Genomic DNA, 10,694 nt, shown 5'->3' with positions numbered 1-10,694 from the left:
AACAAATAAATAAAATAAATAAAACTGAGCTCAGAAATCCATATGAAAACTAGACTGATGTAAACTGGTGGCCCACGGACCAGATCTATCATATGCATGCCACACTCCCTGGCTCTGCAAAGGCAAAAAACATTGCCATAGTTCATGATGCATCTTGTGAAGTTATTAAATTTCACACCCATGATGTAGAGCTTTCTTTTTTATAAAGATTCTTATTTTCCTCCTCCATATATCCAATGGACTTTTGGATTTAGAGGGGACTTGATTTACAGGTGGGATGGCACACACTTACTTTATATGGAAAGAATAAAATACATAGCTATTTCCAGAAGCATGCAGTTAGAAATTCACCATACTTAGTATGGGAAAAAATAAAATCTAAACATTATCTTAGTGTGCCTCATTGGATATCCATTATTGGAGGTTTATCACACCCAAGTCGAATTAATTGGGATTATATGCCAAGGTATAGGATATTTTAACAAAAAATGGTGAATTAAAATCTGAACAAATCTTAGGGGATATGGATTGGATTGGTTTATGAGATTGCAATTACAATTATTTTTATTTTATATTTTATTTTATGTACGCTGAGAGCATATGCACCAAGACAAATTCCTTGTGTGTCCAATCACACTTGGCCAATAAAAATCTATCTAATCTATCTATCAAGATTTGATACAGATAAAAAAGCAGAAGGAATCAATTTAGGAGTGACTGAACTAGATGAAATTTTATTAGGAAAAAATGAAAAATTGATAAAGAAATTGTACGATTATTTACTTACCGTCGATTTAGAATTTGAACAGGTGAAAGAGACTATGCTAAAATGGATGAGACATGTTGGGCACATAATAGAATTGGAAAAATGGCAGCAACTTTGGGAAAGGAATTATAAAATGACTATGGCTACTGTTTACTAAGAGAATTTATATAAAATATTTTATAGATGGCATCACTAGAGCTTTCTGTGTCATTGCAGATGGCTAGCAATGTTTACCGGACTTTTGAAGCCTAGGCTAACCTTTTACTAAATCTAACCTTTCACTAGACCAGTATTTTTCAAACTTGGCAAATTTAAGTTCTGTGGCTTCAACTCCCAGAATTCCCCAGTCTGTGTGTTGGCAAGGGAATCCTGGGAGTTGGTCCACTCTTTTTAAGGTTGCCAGGCTTGAAAAACATAGCACTAAACTCAAGTTAGTAGACTGAAAAGTTTTGGCTTTTTAAAAGAGGTTTATCTTCTTTTTTAAAAAAATGGAACTAAAGGCAAGAATTTATCCCAGCATTTGATATTTCTTTTTAATTACAGGGTGTCCAGGGGGAAAGCATTTTGAAATTCCCTGATATTTCCCTGACATTTCCATGTAACTTGCGATATAGTTAAGGCACGGTCGTAGATGACATCAAACCAAACAGCTAAGCTGTGGAGAAATATCGTAGCTGAGGAAACAAGTTGTTGCCACAGTTATGCTCATTTTTGCTTGACTCTGCCAGGCAGCGCAATCCATTTTTTTAAACATAATTTTAATATTTTAATACAGTTTGGTTTTTTCCGATTTATTCAGTTTTTTTCATGAATTCCCTGATATTTCCCAAAGCACCAATTTCCCTGAAAATTCCCTCATTTGCCTGTTTTCCAGGTTTGCTGGACACCCTGTAATTACCATATTTTTTCAGAGTATAAGAGTCACCTCCCCCCCCCCCAAAAGAGGGTGGAAATGTCACTACGTCTTATACACCGAATTCAGCCATTTTTGCTATCCTGAAGTCCCGTCCCCCCCGCCCACAGAGAGCTCTTGGGTGCCTGTTTTTGCGAAAAATGTGCCATTTTTTGACCCATTTTTTTCCATAAAAATGCAGCGGAGAAAGGGTTTGGGGAGTCTGCAGAGCGCTCCTGGGGACTGGGGGAAGGCAAAAATGCCTCAATTTTTGTGAAAAAATTGGAGGCTTTTTGCGATTTCTCCAGCACTCAAGAGCTGTCTGCAGGCTCCCCAGACACTTTGCCCACCCAATTTTTGGAAAAAAAAATTGGTTTAAAAATGGCCTGCTTTTTGCAAAAATGGGGCTGTTTTTGCATTTTAATTACCCCATCCAGCATGACTGGAGGAGTAATTATGGGAGTCCACTAGTCTTAAAGTTGTCAAGTTTGAAGACCCCTAGATTAGGGATTAGGAGTGCAAGGGCATTCAACCTTGGCAAGTTTAAGACTTGTGGACTTCAACTCCCATTCCTGAGCTAGCATGACTGGAGGAGGAATTCTGGGACTTGAAGTCCTCAGGTCTTAAAGCTGTCAAGTTTGAAGTTTGTAAAAAGTGTAAATGTTTGTAAAAAGCATTCTGCTACACTGGTATTTTATTAAATAAACCATTTTGGTCAAAATACTTTTTTCCTTGTTCCCCACCTCTAAAATCTAGGTGCATCTTATATTCTGGTGTATCTTATACTCCGAAAAATACAGTATCTGCTCACTTCTTTGTATTCATTTTCATCTTAAGAGTACATTCAACCATATACAGTGGTACCTCTACTTAAGAACTTAATTCATTCCGTGACCAGGTTCTTAAGTAGAAAAGTTTGTAAGTAGAAGCAATTTTTCCCATAGGAATCAATGTAAAAGCAAATAATGCGTGCAAACCCATTAGGAAAGAAATAAAAGCTTGGAATTTGGGTGGGGGGAGGAGGAGGAGGAAGAGGAGGAGGAGGACAGTCGCTGCTGAAGGAAGGTGAGGTGAATCAAAAAATCCAAAACTTTAAGGCTTAAAAAAAAAGAGGGACTCCGAGACGGTGCCCAGAGAAAGGAAAAAGCTCTGTTCGCTCTGGGCTGCCAAAGCCGCCTTAAGGGCCACCGAAAGGCTCCTCTGGTAGATTAGATTAGATTTATTGGATTTATATGCCGCCCTTCTCCGCAAACTCGGGGCGGCTCACAACAAAGTAAAAACAATACATAATAACAAATCCAATACCCACCAATCCAATTACAATGTTAAGCTAAAAAAATCATAAAAAACAACCCCAGAATATTAAAAAACAAGCACACAATCAATCTAACACCAAAACAACATGGGCAAGGGGGAGATGTTTCAGTTCCCCCATGCCTGATGGCAGAGGTGGGTTTTAAGGAGTTTGCAAAAGGCAAGGAGGGTGGGGGCAATCCTAATCTCAGGGGGGAGCTGGTTCCAAAGGGTCGGAGCCGCCACAGAGAAGGCTCTTCCCCTGGGTCCCGCCAGACAACATTGTTTAGTCGACGGGACCCGGAGAAGGCCAACTCTGTGGGACCGAACCGGTCGCTGGGATTCGTGCGGAAGAAGGCGGTCCTGGAGATAGCCCAGCAAAGCCCGAGATGGCCAGGATTAAAGGTGAATGGCAAGGTATCTGGCCGGGCCTTCGTGGCACTCTCAAATTTCCTGCGAATTTTTTCCGGGTTCGGGTTCTTAAGTAGAAAATGGTTGTTAAGTAGTGGCAAAAAAATCTTGAATACCCGGTTCTTATCTAGAAAAGTTAAGTAGAGGCATTCTTAAGAAGAGGTACCACTGTATATTGAAATTCATTTTAGTTGATAAAACTTATTTTTAGGCAAACCAGTATCATGATTATTGCCTCAAATCAATCTATTGCAGGATTAAGTCCTCTCTAGCTGACTGCAAATTGTTTCCTTTGAATGGAGTCATATTATTTTCCCACCCTTTTATTTGGGTGTTTTCTGGGTCTTTCAAGGTCATGCATGCAACCAATTATTGTTGTTGTCCAACACTGCTCTGTTATTGAATAATGAGGGCAATCCATTATCATTTCTGTGAGGCTACTCACTTAATTACAATATACTGCATATCCTTGATTGTTGGTGGATTCTTTTTTTTTCTTGTCACGTTAAACATTTGTATACTTTTCTACTTCTCTACTGCTTTTGCATTTAATATCCAAGTTGTGAAACCTTGTGTTATCACATGTATTATTCACTAATTAAAGTATTATGTAGGTTGTAAGTATGAAATACCGTAGGTTGTGATGTTCTGAAATGCTTTTCAAGCTAGCTTAATTATGATATTACTGTCTACAACATCTTTTTAGTGGCATAGATGTAAGTTGTCAGCATTCTTTAGTTCATTATTTTCTATTTTTATTGGCAGAGGTTTTGAATAATTTTGACATGATTTCTCTCTTCAAGTTCCTTTACAAGCTATAGATTTGGTCACACTTTAATCTTAAATAAGTAAATGGCTCACAAATTCAATTTTACTGCTTTCATTTAGTGGGATTGTGTTTGTTTTGTTTATAAGACCCCATAACCACCTATATAAATAAATTCCTCGTTTCTAAATAAGCATGTAACTAATTGCAGAATTAATCTGATAAATGGGGAGGGACACTTTAAAATGTCCCTCCCCATATCCTATTCTGAAAGAATAGGATATTATTTTGGTGTATAAAATGCAAATCTTTATGTTAGACTGAGACTAAGATCTATTAAACAGCAAAATATTTTCTATAATCACCATTCTCTTAACATTAAATTTCTGTAAGATAAATGTCTTTGAAATTGTTCATTCATTTTTACACATTTACAACTGTAGTTTTTAAAATAATTTTGAAAGAGGAAGAGTTTGATTTCTCTGCCACTTTACATCTACATAAGAAAAAGGATACGGTACTTTGAAATGGAGACAGCATGACAGCAATATAGTTTGTGATGTAATGCCCCCTTATAAGACTGAAATCAAGTCAAAAGGTTTGAAGGGCTATCATTGCAATTAAAAAATAGTGTTTTAAAATGAAAGGAGAATATAGCCAGAAATGCCTTTCTTGATTTATATTAACTAGCAGCAACAGCTTCAAAATTAGATTGTTCAGGGGATTTCTAAAGAACAAAGGTTAATTAAGAAGAAGAATGATATCTCTAATTGTTTTCCAATGGAGTCCAATGACATTTTAAAAACAAGGAAATTAAAGATATTCTGAAAAAAGTTCCACTTTATTCATTTCATTCCTGCTTCTATTTTTGAAGGACTCATTTAGAGCTTTGATATCTGCTTCTGGAAAGTTTTGTTACCTTCAAGAGTAAAAAACAGATGTATATTTTACGACATGCTTCCTTTAAATATAGATTTGTTGGGTTTTTATGGTTCAAATGAATTGTACAAGCATTAGACTTTCTTTTAACTGAGAGTTAAGGTTTGTCAGATTTATCTGACAAGAGTTTAAGAAGACCCTCTTTCACAGTGCAACAGCACAAATAGCAACAGCAAATAAAAAAATTATACATGTTTCATAATATAAACCCAACCTTTCATACTTGCTCATTCCCCTGCCCCACAACCACTTCAATGAAATTCACTCCACCATTTCATTAATGGTACTTCTGAGGGATTTCTCTTCTAACTCCCAAGCACACAAGCTCACCACAGAATTGTGCCCTGTAAATTGCCATCTTTAAGAGCATGGAGATCCTGGACATTTGTTCTAGATATCACAGCAATTATAGAAGAACAATCGTTCTCCTTCAGTCAGGTACAGTCACTTACTAATAGTGGTATCCAGCAATATGTAGCTGCAGCAATCCCACTAGAGGTTGGTTCTCTGCTGAGAGTCAGCATCCATTCCATTTCTTTTAGCACTCATTGTATGGAATAATAGTGGAAGCACATGGCAATAGGACTCCTTGATTTGTATGGAAACGGCAATTGCAAAGCAATTCTGGTATTACGGTATTGACAGAACTGGAAGAATGAGTTATCAGATAACTCAAATGCATTTGTGATTTTGTATGGTACATGTTGTGTAAGCAATGTTGAGCAATGTCACTATGACAATTGCATGGCAAAGACCAAGCCAACAGATGTAATAATACAATGGCTGGTGTCTAATGATGGCCAGGACTCAGACATTCTTCATATGCATGGCATTGAGTGGTTGCAGGCAGGAGGGGATGGGCATCTTTGACATGTATCCCACATACGTGGTAGACCTACATTTTCTACTTGGAGTCTTGGCACATACTTTTGATGGATTCCAGATCCTAAAGCACAACACACAATAAGACAATAGTTTGCAGTGTACCACTATGGAAGACTCCACACAGAGCAGGGTAGAGAAGCTGCATGAATTTGTCCTCATTTGTAAAACAGTAAGTTTCCACCTACTGAACATTAATTGAACAAAGGGAGAGTTAATGTAACATTTTAATGCCTTTAAATCAGTCTTGATAAATCCCTGAAGTTTCTGTGGCAAGATTTTGGAAATGATTTGCCAATGCTTTCTTGCTAGGGCTAAAAAAAATGGCTGGTCCAAGTTTTCCCAGCTACCTTTGTTGCAAGATAGGACTCAAAATCTCAGCTTCTAGCCGGATACTTTAATCAGTACACCAACTCTGTGCTGTCAGTGTGCTAGAAGGTTTTAAGAAATATGCATATTATTTTATTTCACCTTCATTATTTTTATAAATAACTCGAGGCAGTGAACATTCACAATGTTCCTTCCTCCTCCCATTTTTCCCATAACAACCTTGTATTATGGGTTGGGCTGAGACACATTGACTGGCCGAAAGTCACCCAGTTAGCTTTCATGACTGGGGCAGGACTTGCACTCAATGGATCCTAGTTTCTAGCCACTAGACTAGATCGGGGTGTCAAACTCGATTTCACTGAGAACTGCATCAGAGTTACGCTCGCCTTGGGGACCAGATGTGCGTGGCCAGGGAAGGCCTGGCCAGCTCAATGTCACTCATGTCGGGGGTGCCTGTGGTGGCCCAAGCGCTCTGCCAGTGAAAACTTGAGCTCAGGAGGTTGTGATGGCCCCTTGCAATCCTCTGCCAGTGAAAACGGCGCTCAGGAGGACCGCATGGTCCATTTTCACTGGCAGGGGGTTGCAGTAGGCCAGTGATGGGCAACCTTTTGATCTTGGTGTGTCAAAATTCGCCAAAAAACTGAGCATAACTCGGGTGGTGTGTCACCTTGAGAAAAAAACATAATTTTGTGATATTTATAGTTTAAATAACAAATATTCATAATTATCTTTCTCTCTCTTTCCTGTCATTCTCTGCCTCAATCATTTTCTCATTTCTCTTTTTTTTCTCCCCTTTATTCTATCATTTCTCTCCCTCTCTCTTCCTATCTTCTCTCTCACACTCTTTCTCTCTCTCTCCCTTCCTTTCTTTCCTTCTCTCTTCCTTCCACTTTTTTCTCTTTCTCTCTCTCTCCCTTCCTTTTTTTCTCTTCCTTCCACTTTTTTCTCTTTCTCTCTCTCTTTTCCTTCCTTCCCCTCTTCCCCTCCCTCTCTTTCTCCCTCTCTCCCTTTATATTTATCTCTTCCTTCCTTCCTCTCTTCCTCCCTTTCTCTATCCCTCTCGTTCACTTTTCTCTCTTCCTCCCTTTCTCTCTCCCTCTCGTTCACTTTTCTCTCTTTGGCGAACCCCCAAACTGTTCAGATTCAAGAAAAAGCTTATCAAGGGGGGTGGGGGGTTGTAAAAATCTAGTTATGAGCCGCCAAAGGAGGAAGCAAATGGTGCGACGTCCACGCAGGGTTTTTTTCCAGACTCTCTTTTTTGCGAGCCCGGCATGATTTTTTAAAATTACAAATTAATAACCCGGAAAGGGTTTACCTTAGCACCGTCTCCTGTAACACCGTTCTGGAAGGCGAGCAGGGAGCAGAGGGGCGAGGGCAGTGTTCCCTCTAATTTTTTTTCGGGGTGGGCGGAAAAGTACAGTGTCTGAGTGACAGTCCCTTTGGGACTGGGCGGCATATAAGTATAAATAAATAAATAAATAAATAAAGTGTGGGCGTGCGCTATCACACATGAGCGAGTTCTTGCATCTATAATTCTATCCTTTCTATGTCTCCCTCCCTCTTTCCTCCCTCCCTCCCTCTTTCCTTTCTATCTTTCTCTCACCCTGCCTTTCTCCAAGCCCTTCCTTTTCCCTCTCCCTATCCTACTACCCCTCACCCTCCTTTCTATCTCTCCCTCCCTCCCTCTTTTTTTCTATCTCTCCCTCCCTTTCCTCCCTCCCTCTTTCCTTTCTATCTCTCCCTCCCTCTTTCCCTTCATCTCTCCCTCTCTCTTTATCTCAATTCCCTCTTTCTCCCTGGGCTGCTGTGCCTGCCCTGCAGCCCCACCACGGACGGACTGCCTTAGCATCGGCGCCCCCCCCCCACACGCTGCAGCTGCCGGACCATCAGCGGCACACACACACACACACACACACACAGCGTTTCTCCCTCTTTTCCTTCATCTCTCCACGCACACGCTGGCAGCACACACACACGCGCGCGCACACCCCACACACGCTGCGTTTCTCCCTCTTTCTCTTCATCTCTCCACGCACACGCTAAGCTCCCGGACCATCAGCGGCACGCACACACGCGCACACACACACACGCTGCCTTTCTCAATCTTTCCCTCTTTCTTTCTTGCTCTCTCTCACTCTCTCTTCCTTCCTATCTTCTCTCTCTCTTTCTCTCTCTCTCTCTCTCCCTTCCTTTCTTCTCTCTTCGTTCCACTTTTTTATCTTTTCCTTCCTTCCCCTATTCCCCTCTCTCTCCCTCTTTATATTTATGTCTCCCTTCCTTCCTCTCTTCCTCCCTTTCTCTCTCCCCCTCCTTCCCTCCCTCTGTCCCCCTTTTCTCTCCCTTCCTTCCCTCCCTCCTTCTGTCCTCTCCTCTTTCCCTCCCTCTCTTTCCCTTCTTTCTCTCCACATCTCCGGCGTGCAGCTGGCTTTGCTGACCGGCACAAGTCTCAAGCCAGCTGCCCCGGAAAGCCAGGAAGGTCCTCCTGCCCCCCTCCCCCCGCCGAAAAAAACCCCGGAGGTCTACCGCCACCAGCCTAAGCCTCCCGTTGCTCCACTCGGCTTCGCTGTGGACCTCCGTTGTGTTTTCGGAGGGAGGGAGGGAGGGAGCGGCGGGAAAGCCCTGTGCTGGCCAGGAAAGCTGGCTTTCCGAGAAAGCAGCGCGCTTTCTTACAACTCTTTCCTGGGCAGGGGGAAGGGAGGAGGCCTGCAACCCCTCCCCTCGCTCCCAGCGGCCCCTGCGAGCCAACCACCGTTTGATGCTTGGCACCACGCCAATCAGCTGGGAAGCGGTGTTCTCGCCGCTCCCAGCCATCGCAAATATCGGCGGGGGGGGAAATCGCCCGGCCTCTTAATTAAGGGGAGAGGAAAAATAATAATAATTGCGGTTGCAATTGCACTCCCTAAAGCTCCCTGTTTCTCCGGCGGCCGCGTGTCACCGAAAATGGCTAGGCGTGTCAGTGGTGACACGCGTGTCATAGGTTCGCCATCACTGCAGTAGGCCATTGCAGCCTCCCCACCTAGCTGTGTTTTCACTGGCAGAGGCACGGTGGCCTCGTCCTTTGCTGTTTCCAGGGCAATCCTGTAGGCCAGATCTAAGCACCTCGTGGGCAGGTTTGGTCCACAGACCTTTGACAGCCCTGGACTAGTTGGTTAAGATATCACGCTGGCTGGTGAATTCTGTTAGCTGAAGTCCCCGAGTTTTAAAAGTTGCTAAGCTTGGAGATCCCCCTGCACGTGACTAAGGAATTTCAGAGCTTTTGCACAGCTGCTCCTTCGCCGCTCCAACTCTGTTAACTTGTTATTGTCGCCTTTAGTCCTCATTAAACCCGGATTTCGACTAAGCTGTCTAGGCGGCTGCAGCTCTTTTGAGCCGACGGCAACGCCGCTCTCCGCCGTCCTTTCCCACAGCCGCCACAAGGGGGCCTCGGGCAAATAAAAAACACCGCCTCCGAGGCGTTTCGCAGGTAGCTCGCGCCTCCCTACCCCCCGCGAGGAAAATGCCGGAACTTTTTTTGTGTGTGTGCTGTGAGCTCCTGCAGGCGGCGGGTTCCTGCCTTTTCCTCTGGGCCACTGAAATGCCCACCCCGCGGGGGCCTCTCGGAAGGCCGCTGCGCCGACACAAAAGCCTCCTTTAGCCAGCCGGAGAAGGCGCCTGTTTGTGCGTGTCCTCGGCAAAGGAGCAGCGGGAGGGGGAGCAAGGCGCCCGTGCAATCCTGCGGCCGAGGAGCCGGAAAGAGCCGCCACGCTGCCTGCTTTTTAAGAAAACCTGGAAGGGGAAGAGGGAGGGTTCCCCCCCCCGCTTTTCTTTTTCGTTGCCCTGGCTCAGCCTCTCCTTGGCGCTTTGGGATCGTCACGTTTACTATTTGCAGTTCCTATCCCCGTAATATAATACAGTACTGTAGTTTCTTCATTGCTTATTTGACCCCTATGACAATCATTAAGTGACCTCATGATTCTTAACAAATCTATATTTTCTTTTATGTACACTGAGAGCATATGCACCAAAGACAAATTCCTTGGGTGTCCAAAAACACTTAGCCAATAAAGAATTCTATATTAAAAAAAACCCCTCTGGGAACCGCTTCCAGGAATCCCGGGCACAAAACCGCGCTATAAAAAAAGAAGCCCTTTTCTGAAAAGGTGGCCACGAACTCCTAGTGGAAAGACATTTCCCTTCATGAGGGCGCTGCCGCTCGCGACATTCCCCTCAGTGTTCGGAGAAAACTTTTCGCTTGGCTCATTTTGGGCGGGACGATTGTCCAGGTCGAGATCCCCCCCTTCTTTTCCCCCTAAATCCCTCCCCCGCTCCCAATGTTTCAAATACCCCCCCTTTCCTGCTGGGAAGAGCCCCCACCCCCCTTCCCGAAACGGAAGCTTCGTATCACCTTCTGGAGAAAGTGGCAAATGCCCTCAGCG

The sequence above is a fragment of the Erythrolamprus reginae genome, chromosome 4, assembly GCF_031021105.1.
Source record: "Erythrolamprus reginae isolate rEryReg1 chromosome 4, rEryReg1.hap1, whole genome shotgun sequence".
NCBI classification, from domain to species: Eukaryota; Metazoa; Chordata; class Lepidosauria; order Squamata; family Dipsadidae; genus Erythrolamprus; species Erythrolamprus reginae.
This window is presented reverse-complemented; position numbering follows the sequence as displayed.